Raw genomic sequence first — 17,715 nt, forward strand, 5'->3', positions numbered from 1 at the left:
TTATACAAAACCATGAAAGATTACCCATAGCAATCTTCCATAAAATCTTCACTCCATTCTTTCCCATATGTTTAATAGTTTGAAAAATGATAGTAAAAAAAGACATACAGAGATAATTCGGGCTGTAGTTTCGGGTTGTGCTTAGAAGCTTATTTCCATTGTGGGTAAGGAAAAGTTTGTAATAAAAATCTCCACAATGAAAGCAAACGTTTTTTGCTTATCTATGGTAGTGAGAGAAAAATGTCAATGTAAAATCCCTCATAATATGGGATTTCGGCACCTTTATGGGGCAATAAAGACAATGAGAACGTTGAGGTTGGTCAGCCCCACGTGTTTTTTATATTTTATGTTGGTTGATTGTCTGGTGATTTCAGTATATTGCTTACCTGTAAATGAGTAATTATCCAGGGGTATCCCATCTGTATTATCATTTTTTTATTGATGATATGTTGAATCAAATGCAGGTGTATACATAACCCTTTAATGTATAATAAGAGGCTACATTGCTCTTGGCTCTGGGCTTCCAACAACCAACTCCCAACTGAGCATCGAGCGTTTCGTAAATAATCTCAAAAACCAAAACCTCATAACAAACATAAAAGCATCGCTCTCAAAAGACTTAAATCCTGCTGCAGTACAAAAGTAGAAAGAATCACTTCCTATCTTTGAGGTAATCAATGAATGCTTGAATTCTAATATCAAAATACATTATTTCAGTTATATATAATCTTAAACACGTTTTATCAATGCAATGTGATGCAAAGTTTCACTCATTCAACGCAACATTATTACAATTAAAAAAAAACAGTATCCTCCCCCGTAACTTAACATTGTAAAAATCTTTATAAATCTAATCTCTCAAGGGACTTTCCTCTCTTAATCCTATTAGGAAGCACTCTAACCTCATCTTATACTGGTACATGAATTGGTTCTAAATCTACATTTGATGTTGGAGTATCTTGTTTAATATTTGACTCATTTGATCTAACTACTTCTGAAAGTTTGCTCTACTGTATTTCTGTTTAATGGCTGTAATTGATCAACATGATGTTTTACAATATTTCCACCAACTTGAACATCATAATGTGAATTTCTTATCTCTCTTACAATCTCTCCTGGTACCCACCTCTCTGGAGTGTTGTACGATATTACCATGACATCAGTTAAGGATAGAAAAAGTTCTTACTTTTGGGAGATTTTCTACTTGTTTATACCCTTTTTCTTCTAAATCACTTTGCAAACTTGGATACAACAAATCTAACTTACACCTGATTTTCCTCCCCATCGACCAATATTATGGTGTCAGCCTGTTGTGCTGTTCTGCGTTGTTCTATAAGACAAAAAAAAACTTTGATACATGTAAAAATGTTATCTCAATTTGCTCTTCCATACTTCATATTGTGTTTAAATGTTTGAACAAACCTTTCAGCCTCTCCATTGGTAGAGGGATGATATGCTGCTGAAAATGTGTTTTATTCCATTGATATTACAAAATTCTTTAAACTCTTGTGAGGTAAATTGTGGACCATTATCCGCAACAATTCTTTCTGGAATACCATGTGTAGAAAAAAATTGCATTAATTCTTTTATTGTGGCGTAAGACGTTGTTGTTTTTATAGTAATGACTTCTGGCCACTTAATTTAAGCATTTACAACTATCTTAAACAAATAATTTAAAAAAAGGACCTGCAAAATCTATATGCACTCTTGGCCATGGATACCTGGGTAACTCCCATGGGTGCATTCTAGCGAAATGAGGATTGTTCTGTTGCAAAACACAATTCATACAATTCCTTATATAAGATTCCCAATCTCTATTTACACCTGGCCACCATACAAAAGTTCTTGCAATTGACTTTCATCTTTCAATTCTTTGGTGATCAGCATGTATTTCAGACAAAACCTCATTCCTCAGTGAATTAGGAAAAACTACCCTTGAACATCTCATCACTATTCCTTGTGTTACACTCAGTTCATACCATATATCCTTATAGGGTTTATAATTTTCCTCTTTTCCACATAAGTCCCTACCTGTCATTAAACTCTCTAAATTCTTACTAAGTACTGGGTCTCTCTCGGTACTGTGTGCTATATCCTTTGTTATAATGGGTACATCATCTACAGAAATTAACAGAATACTGTCATCATACTCTTCTGGAGCTTTGTCTACTGGTAATCTATATAAAGCATCTGCATTACCCATCTTTGATGTTGGACGGTATTCTATATCTTAGTGGTACGTGGCTAACGAATTGCCCAACCGACGCTGTAATCTTGCAGCTACCAACGTAGGTAAACTTGCTTTTGGACCCAATATTGCTAATAAAGGTTTAGGATCTGTAACAAGTGTGAACCTTTTCCTACTACAAAGATAAATATGAAATTTCTTAACTCTATACACTAATGCTAAACCTTCTTTTTCTATATGAAAGTAATTCCTTTCTGCCTTGTTCAATACTTTAGAAGTGAATGCAATCGTTTTTTCTGTTCCATCTGCAATTACATGAGATAATACTCCACCTAAACCTAATTTTGATGCATCACATACTAATATAAATGGTAAATCCTTTTGATAATGTACTAGGAATGTGGGTGATGTTATTTCCCGTTTGATTCTTTTAAAAGATTCCTGACACTCTTTTGTCCACTTCCATTCTACACCCTTATTCAAGGAATTACACAATGGATGTGCAATTTTAGACAAATTCTGAATAAAATTCCCATAAAATGGTACTAAACCTAAAAATGAATGTAATTCCTTAACATTTTCTGGTACTTTTGTTGATTGTACAACTTTATTCTTCTCTTTAGTTTTGTGAATACCCTTGCCATTAATTACAAAACCTATGTATTCCACTGAATCAACTTCTAAAATACCTTTGCTCTTATTTAATCTAATATTATGTTCTTTCAACTTCTTCAGAGCTGTTTGCAATCATTCTTTATGTTCTCTTGTGTCTTTACCAGTAATGAAAATATCATCTATAAAAATGATTACTCCTTGCATTCCTGAAAAAATCATACCCATAGTTTGTTGCCATATAGCTGGACTACTTGCAACTCCATAAGGTAATCTCTTTGCCCTAAACAAAGCTAAGGATGTATTTACTGTACATAATTCTTGTGAACTTTCATCCATGGGAAGCTGTTAAAATGCTTGTTTTAAATCTAACTTAAAAAAAACATGCATCCTGACATAGTTGCAAACATGTCTTTCGGATTTGGTAATGGATGTTGAGCTACTTTCAGTTGTGGATTCAACGTTACTTTGTAATCTTCACATAACCTAACCCGACCATTTTCCTTCACAATAGGTACCAATGGAGTAGCCCAATCTGAATATGTAACCTTTTCCCATAGAACTTTATTTTTCTAATCTCCTGATTTCTGTTTCAACTGCACTTTTCAATGCCTACGATACTGTTCTGGGAGCACAAAATCTAGGAGCACTGTCAGGTTTCAAAAGTAAAATTGCCTTTGCATTCCTTATTGTACCTACTTTATCTTCAAATACATCTTGATAATCTGATATGATGTTATCCACAGACATTTCCTTTTTGTGTTCATCTTGTCTACCTGTAACCTTCAAAATACTAGGCCAATCTAATTTCAAATACTGTAGCCAATCAAGAGGTAGACCACGTAAACGCTGGAGGGATGGAATTAAAGAGATTCTGACAAAGAACAATATGCCAATAATTGTACAGCTGAGAATAGATGGAAAGTTTGAAAACAGAATTGAGTGGAGAAAACAACTGATTCCACTGACAGGCGGAAAGCCTACCTGGGAGTGGAAGTAAGTAGGTAAGTAGCCAATCCAAACCTAGCAAAATTTGTCCTTTACCTTTTACTACTGTTAATGCCCTTCTCTCTAATTTCTGTTCTTTGTACTATACTTATATGTTCGAATCACCTATTACCTGAATATCAAAACCATTATAACCTTTCAAAACTCTATTTGTACCTTCTAATAACAAATTAAGAATGCATTTAGCTGTTTTATCAGACATAATTGATACATCGGTTGCTGTGTCAACTTGCATCAAAATTGGTTTACCATTTATGATTACTTCTACCATGATATGTTTCTTTGTATTTTTATCGACAGAATTTATGCGAAATGTAAGGTAATTTTCTGACTTATCCTGATTATCATGAACATTTTCCGCATTATTTTCTTGACAAATAGTATCAACTGTAGTATTTATTTTCTTTGCGTATTGTTTAGGGAATCTACAAGCAGTTGCAAAATGACCCATCTTTCTACAATTTTGGTATGTTTGCCCGGTAGCTGGGTATTACTTTGCTTCGTATGCAAGATGATCAGTTTTACCACACCTATAACACTTGGGTTTTTCCTGTTGTTTCTGTGTATAGACCTGATTCTGATATTTATGAACATTAGTGTTAGGCACTTTTCTATGACTAGGCTTTGATATATTCCTTCTCTGATTCTCATTGTTTTTCCATTTGGAACCTATTGTACTAATTTTAGAATATTCCATTCTATTAATTGTAGAACTACCTATTATGTTACTTTGCCTATTTGAGGTTTATAAAGCCCTGCCTATTATCAATGACTTTGTCTTGCAATAATTTATATCTCAGCTCTTGTGATGTGCAATGTGCAATAACTTAATCTATGATAACATTTCCTAATTCTAGAAATTCATGTGAAACAGCTAAATTCTTTAATCTCGTCATAAATGCATCTATACTTTCATTTTCTTTCTGATATGCCTGTGCTGTAGATTGATACCTTTCAAAAAATTATTGACCTGAGGAGAGAATACGTGGTAAGAGCCTTAAGTGCAGCTTCACTTGTGTCATCTGTAGGCTGTAATGTCTTAAACACTCCCCGAACTTCTCTACTTCCTGTATAAAGTAATAATGCCTTCTTTTGAGCATCCATCATATTCCCAAATGCTTCTAAATAAATCCTAAGTTCCTCACACCACTGTTACCATCTTGTTGCCACAGAATTGGGTTCAGCTGCGATGCTGAATCGTTCAGGATGTTCAATGTCAAGAGGCATTTTGACTGCTTACCTACCTTGAATAGGTCAGGCTACTGTTCCAAAGTCACCTTGCAACCTCCTACCTTTTTTGTATCCTACCCAACTTTAAAATTTACTTTATTTTCTTGTTTTGTTTGCTAGTGTTTGATGTAATTCTTCAGGTTGGTTGCATAGGAAATCCTCATTGGCCTTTTTCTTCTGCTCTCGTGCAATAAATTTTTCTTCTGCTGCTCTCTGTTCTCTGTGTGTATTCGTCATTGGGTCATCGCCAATTTTATATTTTATGTTGATTGATTGACTGGTGATTTCAGTATATTACTCACCTGTAAATAAGTGAATAATTATTTGTAATTATCCAGGGGTATCGCATCTGCATTGCCAATTTCTAATTGTTGATATGTTAAATCAAACGCAGGTGTATACATAACCCTTTAATGTATGATAAGAGGCTACATTGCTCTTGGCTCTGGGCTTCCAACAACCAACTCTAAACTGAGCGTCAAGCATCTCGTAAACAATCTTAAAAACTAAAACCTCATAACAAACATAAGAGCATCGCTCTCAAAAGACATAAATCCTACTGCAGTACAAAAGTAGAAAGAATCACATCCTATCTCTGAGGTAATCAATAAATGCTTGAACCCTAACATCAAAATACATTTTTTCAGTTATGTACAATCTTAAACAGGTTTTATCAATACAATATGATGCAATTTTGCGCTCAATACACGTAACATTTGAGGAAATACAGTAGACTATTACAAGAATACATAACAGTGTTCACTGTAAACCATATCTGGCTTCGTTACTTGGTTGTTAAGGAAACTTTAACAACGAATATGGGACATGGTATATCGTCTCTTGGGTTTCATAACAGCATGGCATTGATAATGTCAATGCAGACATCTGCTTCACTTGTGATCATTTCTCAAAGACCAGACGATGTATTATTTTGGCATTACATCTTTCGGGCTGCGTGCATGGAAATTAATATACTCATATTTCTTTTTATCTTAGTAATTGGTTGAGGTTACTGACCACATGTTGGAACCTCACAGCAGCCTACGGCACAAATCGTTGATCAAAATTTTTTGACTCTTATTTATTCTGTTTGAGGGTTAATCCACAAGTTAATTACGTTTAACATTTTCAAATTTTTTGTGTTGTAAATTCACTTATTCATTTTATCATATGAAAAACTTATGATTGAGTTACTGATATTTTTTTCCAATTTTTAATTTTGTTGTGTTAAAATCATCGAGGTATTTCCATCCATTTTTACTGTAATAAATCATTTGGAATAGATTACATATTTTGTTATCTTTGACCGCATTATATGAATTTTACCAATTTATACTATGGGACAGGTCAGAAGTACCCAAGGTGTTGAGAGTAACCTACTCTAGACATAGGTAAGTTGGTATCAGCGAGTGTAGGCTCTTTAACTTAGTGCTTTGAAGGTGAAGATCCCCATTTAACTTTACTTTATACTTTTATACTCCACTGTTCCCCCTTTTTTTATTGTCTCTAATTGCATTAACGTAAGATACCTGTACAGCATCTCACTGGATCACTGGGACAGAGTCGAAACAGAGCCTTAGAGTGAGATGACTATAGCCCTGACAAAGCTAGAGTAGGCCATAAATTATTTCCAATTTAACGTGTGGAGTTCTCCGGCCTCTGGACAGTAAAATTGCCTCTCCTTTTGTATTTAAGAATGAAGGTTAGTGAACTATGGCAGTAAAGTATTAGCAGGGCGTTTGTGTCCCGAGAGTAAGTGCTCATTATCCTCCCCTGTTGAGCTTTGGGTAATTGCCGTAGGGAGACTTTCCTGGACTAAGTTCCCACTCATCCAATTAGATAAAAATTCTCCACACATACAAAAGAATAAAGTAGCATTTATTAGTTGTTACAGTCAACAATTCTAGGTAATCACACCTATGAATAGGTACAGAAATGAAAGTAATTACAAGCTAAAATTAATGAGGTAGTAACAGACTACATCGATGTAGGCAAGAGGTTTCCTTCAAAAAGAATCTTAATAAGGTTTTTCTTATACTTCATAAGTATTATTCCTTTGAAGTAGATCCATTGGAGATGCATTTTACACTGAAGGAAGGAACCCTATTGTTACCACTTGACCTACAATTACTTGGATTGGAATCAAGCCAAAGTAATAAATTCCCAATTAAATCCGGTTCTCTTTTGGAGATGTAATAAAGCATAAAAGATTGAGCAATATGGAGGAGGTTTCGGAAGTTATCACCAAGAGATGATCAATTAACTGGGTCTGACTGATTCAGATATATAAACATCTAGGTTGGATAAAGACAGTGTTGTCATTTCAGGATGATGTAATACGTTGCAAACTCAATACTTTAAATATCCTTTTTGATAGAATTTTTTTTAACTATTTCTGTTTACCTACAATGTGAATCTTATTTTGACTTACATCATTGCAAAAGGAATCACTTAATTCTTGTCAGATAGATATATTTATATTAACAGCTGTAATATGAACTTATTTCTTAATAAATATAAACTTATTTCAATGTTTCGCTTCAAGATATAAATAAAATTAGAATATTATCTTTAAGAAACGTGCGTATGGTTGGCAAACAGTGTTAGTTGCATCTCTCAGGTTTGTTGAATGTGAGTGTTGGCGTTCAACTTCTCCAAGCCAGGAATTCGGAAATGGGAGCTTGGAGTTTTTCCTGGGATCATTTTCTACTCATTAATTGAAATTCTAAATTTTAATTGTCCTTCGAACTACATCAGACACCAATGACTTGTGGAATCATGAAATTTTGGATCTTTATAAATTCATTCGTAGCATTTAGTCAAGTCGTCCTAAAAACTCGTACACCGGCCATTTTGGAGAATGATTGAGACCCCACTTTTATTGGCAAAGAGATGTATTAGGAGTAATATTTGTGGTATCCTTTAACGAACAAAGACAAATCTATAACCAATCATTTTTAGCCAGAAAGTTCTACCCTGAAGGTGTTCTTGAGCTCTGGTATGTGCGTTTTAGCTATGTAAAATACCAATGATTAGTAAAAGGGGTCAATGTGTTGCTCTCTGTTCCAAACGGTAATACAACATTGGATGTTTAAACTGACTGATTTGTGTTTAAGTAACTCGTTAATTTACTTACCTCATTAATTCTAGCTTGTAATTACTAACATTACTCTACCTATTTATAGGTGTGATTACCTTGAATTGTTGACTGTAACAACCAATGAATGCCACTTAATTCTTTTGTATGTAATTAATTTTTCATTCCAGACCATAGGATTTTCTTTAGAAATGCTTTTACCTGGAGCTACAAGAATACTGTTGGTAATTATATAAGCATCATTCAGAACCTACAGATAAAACAAAAATAGTGACAGAACCATTTGCTCTCTCTCTCTCTCTCTCTCTCTCTCTCTCTCTCTCTCTCTCTCTCTCTCTCTCTCTCTTAATCTAATGGAATTGCCACTGTAAATGAGGAAGAAAATAATCTATAATTACTATAGTTTTTCACAAATTGCTTTCTTTTCTTTCTCCCTCTAAATCTAATATTTAAAATTTGTGAGATACTTTTCATATATATATATATATATATATATATATATATATATATATATATATATATATATATATATATATATATATATATATATATATATATATATATATATATATATATATATATATATATATATATATATATATATATACCGTTTTTTTATGAAATATTATTACAGAATAAAAGAGCAGATCTTCCTGTTTCCCCTTAAACATAATTAGAAATATATCAAAGGTCATTATAAAATTAGAAGGATTAAAAATGCAACATTTCATAACATATAAACTTAGATAAAGGGATGATATAGAATTAGATTTCATTTAGTCCCCCTCGAAAGCTAAGACAGAAACGAAAGAAAACTGTGTTGCCAGTTTTCCTATTTTCTGTAAAATCTATAGAAAATTACATGAATTAATCTTCATTATAGTCAACGAAAGTAAAGTTTTCACGTTTGTATTCTAACTTTCAGTTTCTTTACTTATTAGAATACTGATGGAGCAGGAAACGCTTTCCCAATCTCAGTGAACGGGTAATATTACGCAAAATCCTGACGAGTTTGATCACATCGAAAGATATTTTATCATCACAATGATGTCTTTTTGAATATTTTGGGCTACTTAATGTTTTAAGAACTTTTTTTTTATTATTGGTGTTTATAATTATTTTAAATAAATTTGAATGAAAATTTCTATATCATCTGGAAGATTCAGTAAAAATTTACATATTTAGTTAAAGAAAAAAAAATCAGAATTTTAAAAAGAGGCTGGTCAGGTTGCGTAGATTGGAAGATATTATCCATTGAACCTATAGCTAAGCTAATATAATATTATTGAAAACCCTCTTAACTGAAGGGTTGACAAAACAACTGTTCTAAACGTGATTGCTCAATTCTCTCGCGTATTAGGTAAATCAACGGAGATGTTAAATATATTATCGTTCCAGAGTATGTACTCTTAATGCTCAGCTCACAACTTTGTGTAATCTATGATTGTAAGAACCATCTCATTTACCACAAAAGGAGAAGCAACGTAAATTTTGATTTATGTATACTGTTGTATCATATAGTTACTTTATTCATTGTAATTTTATAATAAAGGCTTAATGTATCAATATACTGATAAATTATATAGAAAATAAACGTAATTCAATAGAGTAATTTTAAAACTAGTGCTAGAATGATTACCTAACATATAACTATCATTTGGACTAAAATTTTGTTATATAGAATAAATTTTATTCAATGCTGACCGGAAAAAAATATGAATTATTATAGAAAATTTTTCAATATTTCTGTGATTTCTTTAATCACTTGTGAACGAATTAAATCTTGAATGTATTTTTAAAAACTTGTCTAGTGAAATATGAAACAGAAGAATATTAATCTTTTATCTAATTAATGAATGAAAACACTTTTACAATTTCTCTTTTTACATTTGAATGAAATCAATCATCTATAATTTTATCTCAATGATTTTATCTGCAATTTTCCTCTTCATGTTTTATGAATAATAAAAATTTAAATATCTTGTTTCGTAATGTAGGTTTTGAGATCAAAATCTGTCAAAAAAATTAAAAAACTCCATTTTTCATTTGTCTGGGTCACCAATACTAGGTTGGCTTCCTGTGAGCTATCAGACAAAATTCTCCCACCATCACCAATCCGCAGTTGGCTAGCATGGTGATTGAAATTGTCCACAACCCAGACATGAATAAGGTCGTGTCTGAGGCCTTTGGCCAGTAGTGGAGCAGAAACGGCTGCATTATATATATATATATATATATATATATATATATATATATATATATATATATATATATATATATATATATATATATATATATATATATATATATATATATATATATCCAATACTTGGTCTTTAGAATTAAGGTCTAGTGAAAGATTGAAAAAACAAATCAATCAGACAATGGCTATGTCAAGTAGAATTGGAAAATGAAATTGGCCTGAAAATACATGTAAAAATCAGACTAATACCAGTTTAGTGAGATCGGTGTCACTGTATGGACATGAGTCATGGTATGACAATGAAACAATTTTCAGGAGATTTAGTCGATTTGAGAACAAAGCTTCAGAAGGATATTAGGAGTTAAATGGAAGGACAGGATTAGAAATAAGACTATAAGAGAGATTACCCGAGTGCCATATGTGGATAAGATCATGGTGAGGGGTAGATGGAGATGGCTTGGGCATGCTCTTTGCTCTCCCCAAGAGAGATTAGTTCAACAGACTTTCAACTGGGCTCCACAAGGCACTATAAGAGTTGGAAGCCCAAACCTACGTGGCTGAAGACTATGAAGCGTGAAGTAAGAGACAATAAATGGAAAAGTAGGCCTAGTGATTTAAAAGTTCCAAATAGAGACGACTAGTGAAATCTAACTGAGGCCCTTTGCATCAATAGGTGAAGGAGGAGGTGACGATGACGATATATACATATAGGCTATACACACATACTCGCACACACACACACACACACACACACACACATATATATATATATATATATATATATATATATATATATATATATATATATATATATATATATTTATTTATTTATTATTTTTCCTTGTTTCCTTTCCTCACTGGACTATATTCCCTGTTGAGGCCACTGTGCTTATAGCACCCTGCTTTTCCAACTGAGGCTGTAGCTTGGCAAGTAATAATAATAATAATAATAATAATATATATATATATATATATATATATATATATATATATATATATATATATATATATGTATATATATACACATATATATATATATATATATATATATATATATATATATATATATATATATATATATATATATATATATATATATATATATATATATATATATTTTTTCCTTGTTTCCTTTCCTCACTGGACTAGTTTCCCTGTTGGGCCCCTCTGCTTATAACACCCTGCTTTTCCAACTGGGGCTGTAGCTTGGCAAGTAATAATAATAATAATAATAATAATAATAATAATAATAATAATAATAATGACAATAATATTTATATATATATAAATATATATACATATATATATATATATATATATATATATATATATATATATATATATATATATATATATATATATATATATATATATATATATATATATATATATATGAAACTTATTTCCTACCGGTATCTCTGTCTTCGATTTTTGAACGACACTGAGGTATTGTTGCTTTTTCATATGTGTATTTGTGTGTGAGTGTCTCTGTCTTTGTATCTCTATGTTTGTGTTTTCCAAAGCTTTGTTGGAATAGAATTCTCCTTATGCAGAGACGAGACAATTACCAACAGTCTGACGAATGAGTGTGTCTCCACTCAATCAACTCTGAGTTCTCCTCTCCCTTCCATTCCACTTCATGTTTTAACCCTGGATAGGTACGGTGGGTCGTTTGCGACCCCGAGCGTCAAAAAAAAAACAGGTTTTTCTCACGTGACTCACCCCCGTGACTGAATTTGTGGGTGATCGACCTGCAGGAGGTGTCTCCCCTACACGCTCTAGTAGTGTCCAGATGTGCATTGCTTTAGCTGTACTCCTTCCCCGATTTCTGAGACGCGTCGGGGTCGAGCGCGACCGAGTTTACCCTTCTAAGGCAGTTTGCATAATTATCAAAGTTATTACGTATTATGAAATTGTCGTAGAATGGTGCAACTTGTATAGGTTATCAGTTGTGGAAAGTCTTGGTGGATTGTTTGGCTACCATGTGCATGATTTTTTTTTTAGTTAAAATGTCGTTCATCACCACGAGGACCATTTTACCGCGAGTGCCCCTTTTCATTTTTTTTCATTTTTTTGCCAAGTCATTTTTCCGTAAGATATTGCCAAATAGGGTCATAAAACTTTTGCTTGTTTAGTGTTGGAAAGTGTGTCTAGATGATCTGGCTACCCATGCATGACTTTGTTTTTGTCAGATACGACGTAGTTATTGGTATATTGGGTATTTAACTGCGGTTACCAATTTCTGTTTTTTTTTCAATATTTGTAAAAATTACTACGTAGTAAGGAATTGCCGTATATTATTCATTTTTTTTTTCATGTTTATGTGTTAGAGAGTGTGCCTTGATGGTTGGGCTAACACGTGCATGTCTTTTTTTTTTATCTGAGATGCCGTATATTAGAATGTCGGGCATTTTACCGCGAGTGTCCCTTTTTCATTTTTTTTTTCATTTTTTTGCCGAGTCATTTTTCCGTAAGATATTGCGAAATAGTATCGTAAAACATTTGCTTTTTTAGTGTTGGAAAGTGTGTCTAGATGATCTGGCTACCCATGCGTGATTTTGTTTTTGTCAGATACGACGTAGTTATTGGTATATTGGGTATTTAACTGCGGTTGCCAATTTCTGTTTTTTTTCAATATTTGTAAAAATTTACTACGTAGTAAGGAATTGGCGTATATTATTAATTTTTTTTTCATGTTTATGTGTTAGAAAGTGTGCCTTGATGGTTGGGCTAACACGTGCATGTCTTTTTTTTTTATCTGAGATGCCGTATATTAGAATGTTGGGCATTTTTCCGCGAGTGCCCCTTTTTATTTGTTTTGCATTTTTTGCTTAGTCATGTTACCGTAAGGAATTGGCAAGTAGTGTCGCAAAACTTATATTTTTATAGTGTTGGAAAGTGTTTCAAGATGATCTGGCTACCCATGCCAATTTTTTTTTAGCCAGATATGGCGTATATATAAGTATGTGTTCGATTTTCCTGTGATTGCCATTTTTTCGTTTTTTCCCATTTCTTTCAAAATTACTACGTACTAAGGAACTATCACAGAGTAATATTTCATTTATATGTTTATTTGTCGGAAAATGTGCCTTGATGGTTTGCCTAGCACGTGGCTGAAATTTTTTTTTTTCTGAAATGCCGTATATTAGAATGGCCATTTTTCCACGAGTGCCCCTTTTTATTTGTTTTGCATTTTTTTGCTTAGTCATGTTACCGTAAGGAATTGGCAAGTAGTGTCGCAAAACTTATAATTTTATAGTGTTGGAAAGTGTTTCTAGATGATCTGGCTACCCATGCCTATCTTCTTTTTTTAGCCAGATATGGCGTATATATAGGTATGTGTTCGATTTTCCTGTGATTGCCATTTTTTCGTTTTTTCCCATTTCTTTCAAAATTACTACGTACTAAGGAACTATCACAGAGTAATGATTCATTTAGATGTTTATTTGTCGGAAAATGTGCCTTGATGGTATGCCTAGCATGTGGCTGAATTTTTTTTTTTTTCTGAAATGCCGTATATTAGAATGTTAGCCATTTTTCCGCGAGTGCCCCTTTTTATTTGTTTTGCATTTTTTTTGCTTAGTCATGTTACCGTAAGGAATTGGCAAGTAGTGTCGCAAAACTTATATTTTTATAGTGTTGGAAAGTGTTTCTAGATGATCTGGCTACCCATGCCTATCTTTTTTTTTAGCCAGATATGGCGTATATATAGGTATGTGTTCGATTTTCCGGTGATTGCCATTTTTTCGTTTTTTCCCAATTCTTTCAAAATTACTACGTACTAAGGAACTATCACAGAGTAATGATTCCTCTAGATGTTTATTTGTCGGAAAATTTTGTTTACTTTTTTTTTTTTGATTGAATATCATCAAATTTTTTTACCTAAAATATATTGTTTTACATTTTTTTTTTCGATTTTATTTCCCTTCAAAAAAATTTTATGGGTCAGAATTTTAATTTTATAGTCGTAAAATAATCTACAATTATCCAGCAACCCACCATACAATTTTTATGCATATCCAATAATAATTAGATTAGTAAATAACACCTTGAAATTGACATACCCTTCCTACATTTCAAGTGGCAGATTAGGGAGTCTGAGTCAGTGTGGTTGGCGGCCATTTTGTGGACATATCCGAAGCGTAAGCTGCCCTATCTATATATATTCTTGTTCCCTATAGAATTTGTGATATTTTGGTATATTTTTACCTGCATAAATATCATATTATATATTAAATATATGTATTTTTTTACGAAATTTCTAAGTACTCAAAAAATTACCTTTAGATATGGCCCCTGATATAAATGTAATTTACAAAATAATGAAGATTTTTTTACATATTTCTATTTTAGGATAACATATGTTTATTCCCTAAAAAAATTAGCCACTTCCTATTTCATTTGGGTACCCAAAAAAATTCATGAAATTTGGACAAATTTTTTTGGCCAAAAAAAGTTACCCTTTTTTTCTCATTTCAGATCTTCACCTCCATGGGTCTGACTTCATCCAAAATACATCAAGATGTGTCCTAAACATTCAAGAATTAATTCCTAAAAGGATTTGTGTATATATGTATAAACTTTTTTTTTATGAATTTTTATGTCAGGTCTTTTTTTTCTACTTAATTTTTTAAAATATTTATAATAAATAGTTTTTCTGCAGATGAGTAGTATTTATCTTTACAGTTGTTTTAAGCATTCATTTAAGTTTTTTTTTTGGCAAAAGAAAAAAGGAGATTACTGCAAAAACTGATTTTTCAAGAATTTTATTTGGCGTCGGGGTCGTTCGCGTCCGAGTATACCCTTAAAGGGGTGTCCAAGGAGCGTACCTATCCAGGGTTAATGAACAGACGGAGACACAGAGAGGAAAAGGTTTGTGTGTAAAACCATTTGAACAGGAATCTATTTTCCGGAGTTACATAACAGGAAGAGTAATTCGGTTGATAAAGTATAAGAAGGATAAGGATAGATCGAATCAAAAGAAACCTTCAATTTTACTACAATAATTTAAATAGGATTGTCGTTATCACAAGGAAGGATGCTCATTTGACACCGTTGGTTATTTCCTCTCCATCATTCGAAGACAGAAGATTTAAAGACACATTAATCAAGATATGTAGTTGATACTCGAAGGAAAAGACATAATTATCTCTCGTGAAGGTTTATAGCGAGAGGGAAAACATACATATGCTCTCTTAAATGTTTAAAGGCCGCTCATGAATGGCAAAGACAAGGAACAGTGACATTGCCCTAGCGAGTAGAACAATGGCCTGGAGACTGACCTTATATACATATGATTAGCGCCCAAATTAAGACCCTTTCCACTCAAGCTAGGACCAGGGAGGTCCAGGCAATGGCTACTGATGACTCAGCAGGTAGACCTATAGGGTCCCCTCAAACATCCCATCCTTAGCTCACAATGATGGTGACTTTGCAGACAATACAAGAAACTACCGAATTGAAGCAGGTCCCAAATCCCAGTCCAGCAGATCGCTAGGCAGAGACGTTTCCAATAGCACAACTTTCATCAGAGTCTGAATAAGCCTTTATGGATCCCATACTTTACCTCTGAGACCACATAGTTGTGCAGTGTGTAAGGAAGTTTTCCATAGACTAACGGAAAATGGAATCATGTATCATTCCTTATCTTTATTTGTGGATAACTATTTTGAAGTGAAACTACTCATAGTGATGATGTCAAATAACTTATTTCTTTCTTTCTGGTTATCAATGATATGGAGGAAATTCGGTGTCTCCATTTGGAGTAAGATAATAGAATTCTTCCATGTTATGTAATTTTTCGAAATTTATTCTCAGATATTTATTTTATTTATCGACTGAGCTTTCCTGATAATATACTCGTATGCAGAAAACTAATTAGGAAAGAACCTTGGAGAAATACTCCGTAGTCAGTCTTCTACAATATGATTTTATTGCTTAATATTATAGAAAATCTTCTCACTCATATATTAAATCAATGGAAATAAGAGAAATCAAAGTCTTTATATTCAGATGGGATAAAAAAAAATTTATGAATGTAAAAAGAAGTGGGACTAATTCGAAAATATATTGGAGCATTTGTTAAATACATTTTCTTTGACTTTTAACTTGTTTTATACTAAACTTTCATTGTTGCCTCGATGTAGGGCCACCTTTGATTTACGTCCAGGAAGCCTCTCGTACAAAATATCCAAATCCTTCTTGAAGTCATGAGTGTGAGCCTCGCAACCCCATCCCCTCTACGAAGTAATGGAAAATGACACTCGGTAACCAAGCATCACATTATACAGAGTAATTATGATCCCCGATCTCTCTCTCTCTCTCTCTCTCTCTCTCTCTCTCTCTCTCTCGATGTTTATCATGTCCGTGTTGAGAAGAAACCCAAATTTCAGCGAACATTTTTATTTTTTTTGCAGGTTCTCTCTCTCTCTCTCTCTCTCTCTCTCTCTCTCTCTCTCTCTCTCTCTCTCTCTCTCTATAAAACCCATACATACACAAACACATATGGTAGCCTACCCTCCTTTCCGAGTTAATATTCAGTTTCAAGAATGGTAACTTCTTGGCAACAAAAGTGTCTCGTTATTATTGCCATATCTCTCTTTTTAAAAAGAGAACCAGTACCAGCAACAGAATTTATTCGATATTTTAGTCACTGAGTTGAAAATTACATTTAGTATCAATGTATTATCTTGCCTAGTTTTGTTTCTTATTGTATTCGATCCCTGTTGCATTTTTAATGTTATGATCACAGCTTAGAGGAAGCTTTAGAAAGCAACTTTTAAACATATGCAAGGAAAAGACAACTACTCAATTTAACAGCTTTGAGTCGTTTGCTTATGTTACTGAAAGATGGGTCCTTCTAGCTCTCAGATCCTGTTCCACTATTTAGGATTAGGTCAAGACTCGACCCATTTTATGAGTCCGTTGGCCTGGTCACAGCATACGTTGCGTATTACATTATTCATGAGAACGTTTATGCATGGTCCTGCATGTCTTCTCCCTGGGGGAGATATATTGCAGTTCCTGATCTGAATTTACGTTGGGAGGCCATGGATTAACCCGAATTGCACATGTGTGGGACATTCTCCTCTTTTCTGAAGGTGAAGATCATCTTTTTCCTTCGCTCATTGTCTCTTCTCTCATTCCCGAAGGATCATCGCTAAGAAGGATATGTAAACTATGAATGAGCTTTGGCAGGGTTGGAACATGAAAAGGTTTCCCAAATAACAGCAAATGATTCAGACTTGGGTTTTAGTTTTCTTTCCTCTGACGTCTTATGGTTGACATTTGCTTCTGACGAAAGTGAAGAGAGAAGGAAGGAAGCCTCGTGCAGAGGAAAAGCCTCCATGAGATTTACTCTTCTCGCCCTTTCTCTTA

This window comes from Palaemon carinicauda, chromosome 25 (assembly GCF_036898095.1).
Source record: "Palaemon carinicauda isolate YSFRI2023 chromosome 25, ASM3689809v2, whole genome shotgun sequence".
NCBI classification, from domain to species: domain Eukaryota; kingdom Metazoa; phylum Arthropoda; class Malacostraca; order Decapoda; family Palaemonidae; genus Palaemon; species Palaemon carinicauda.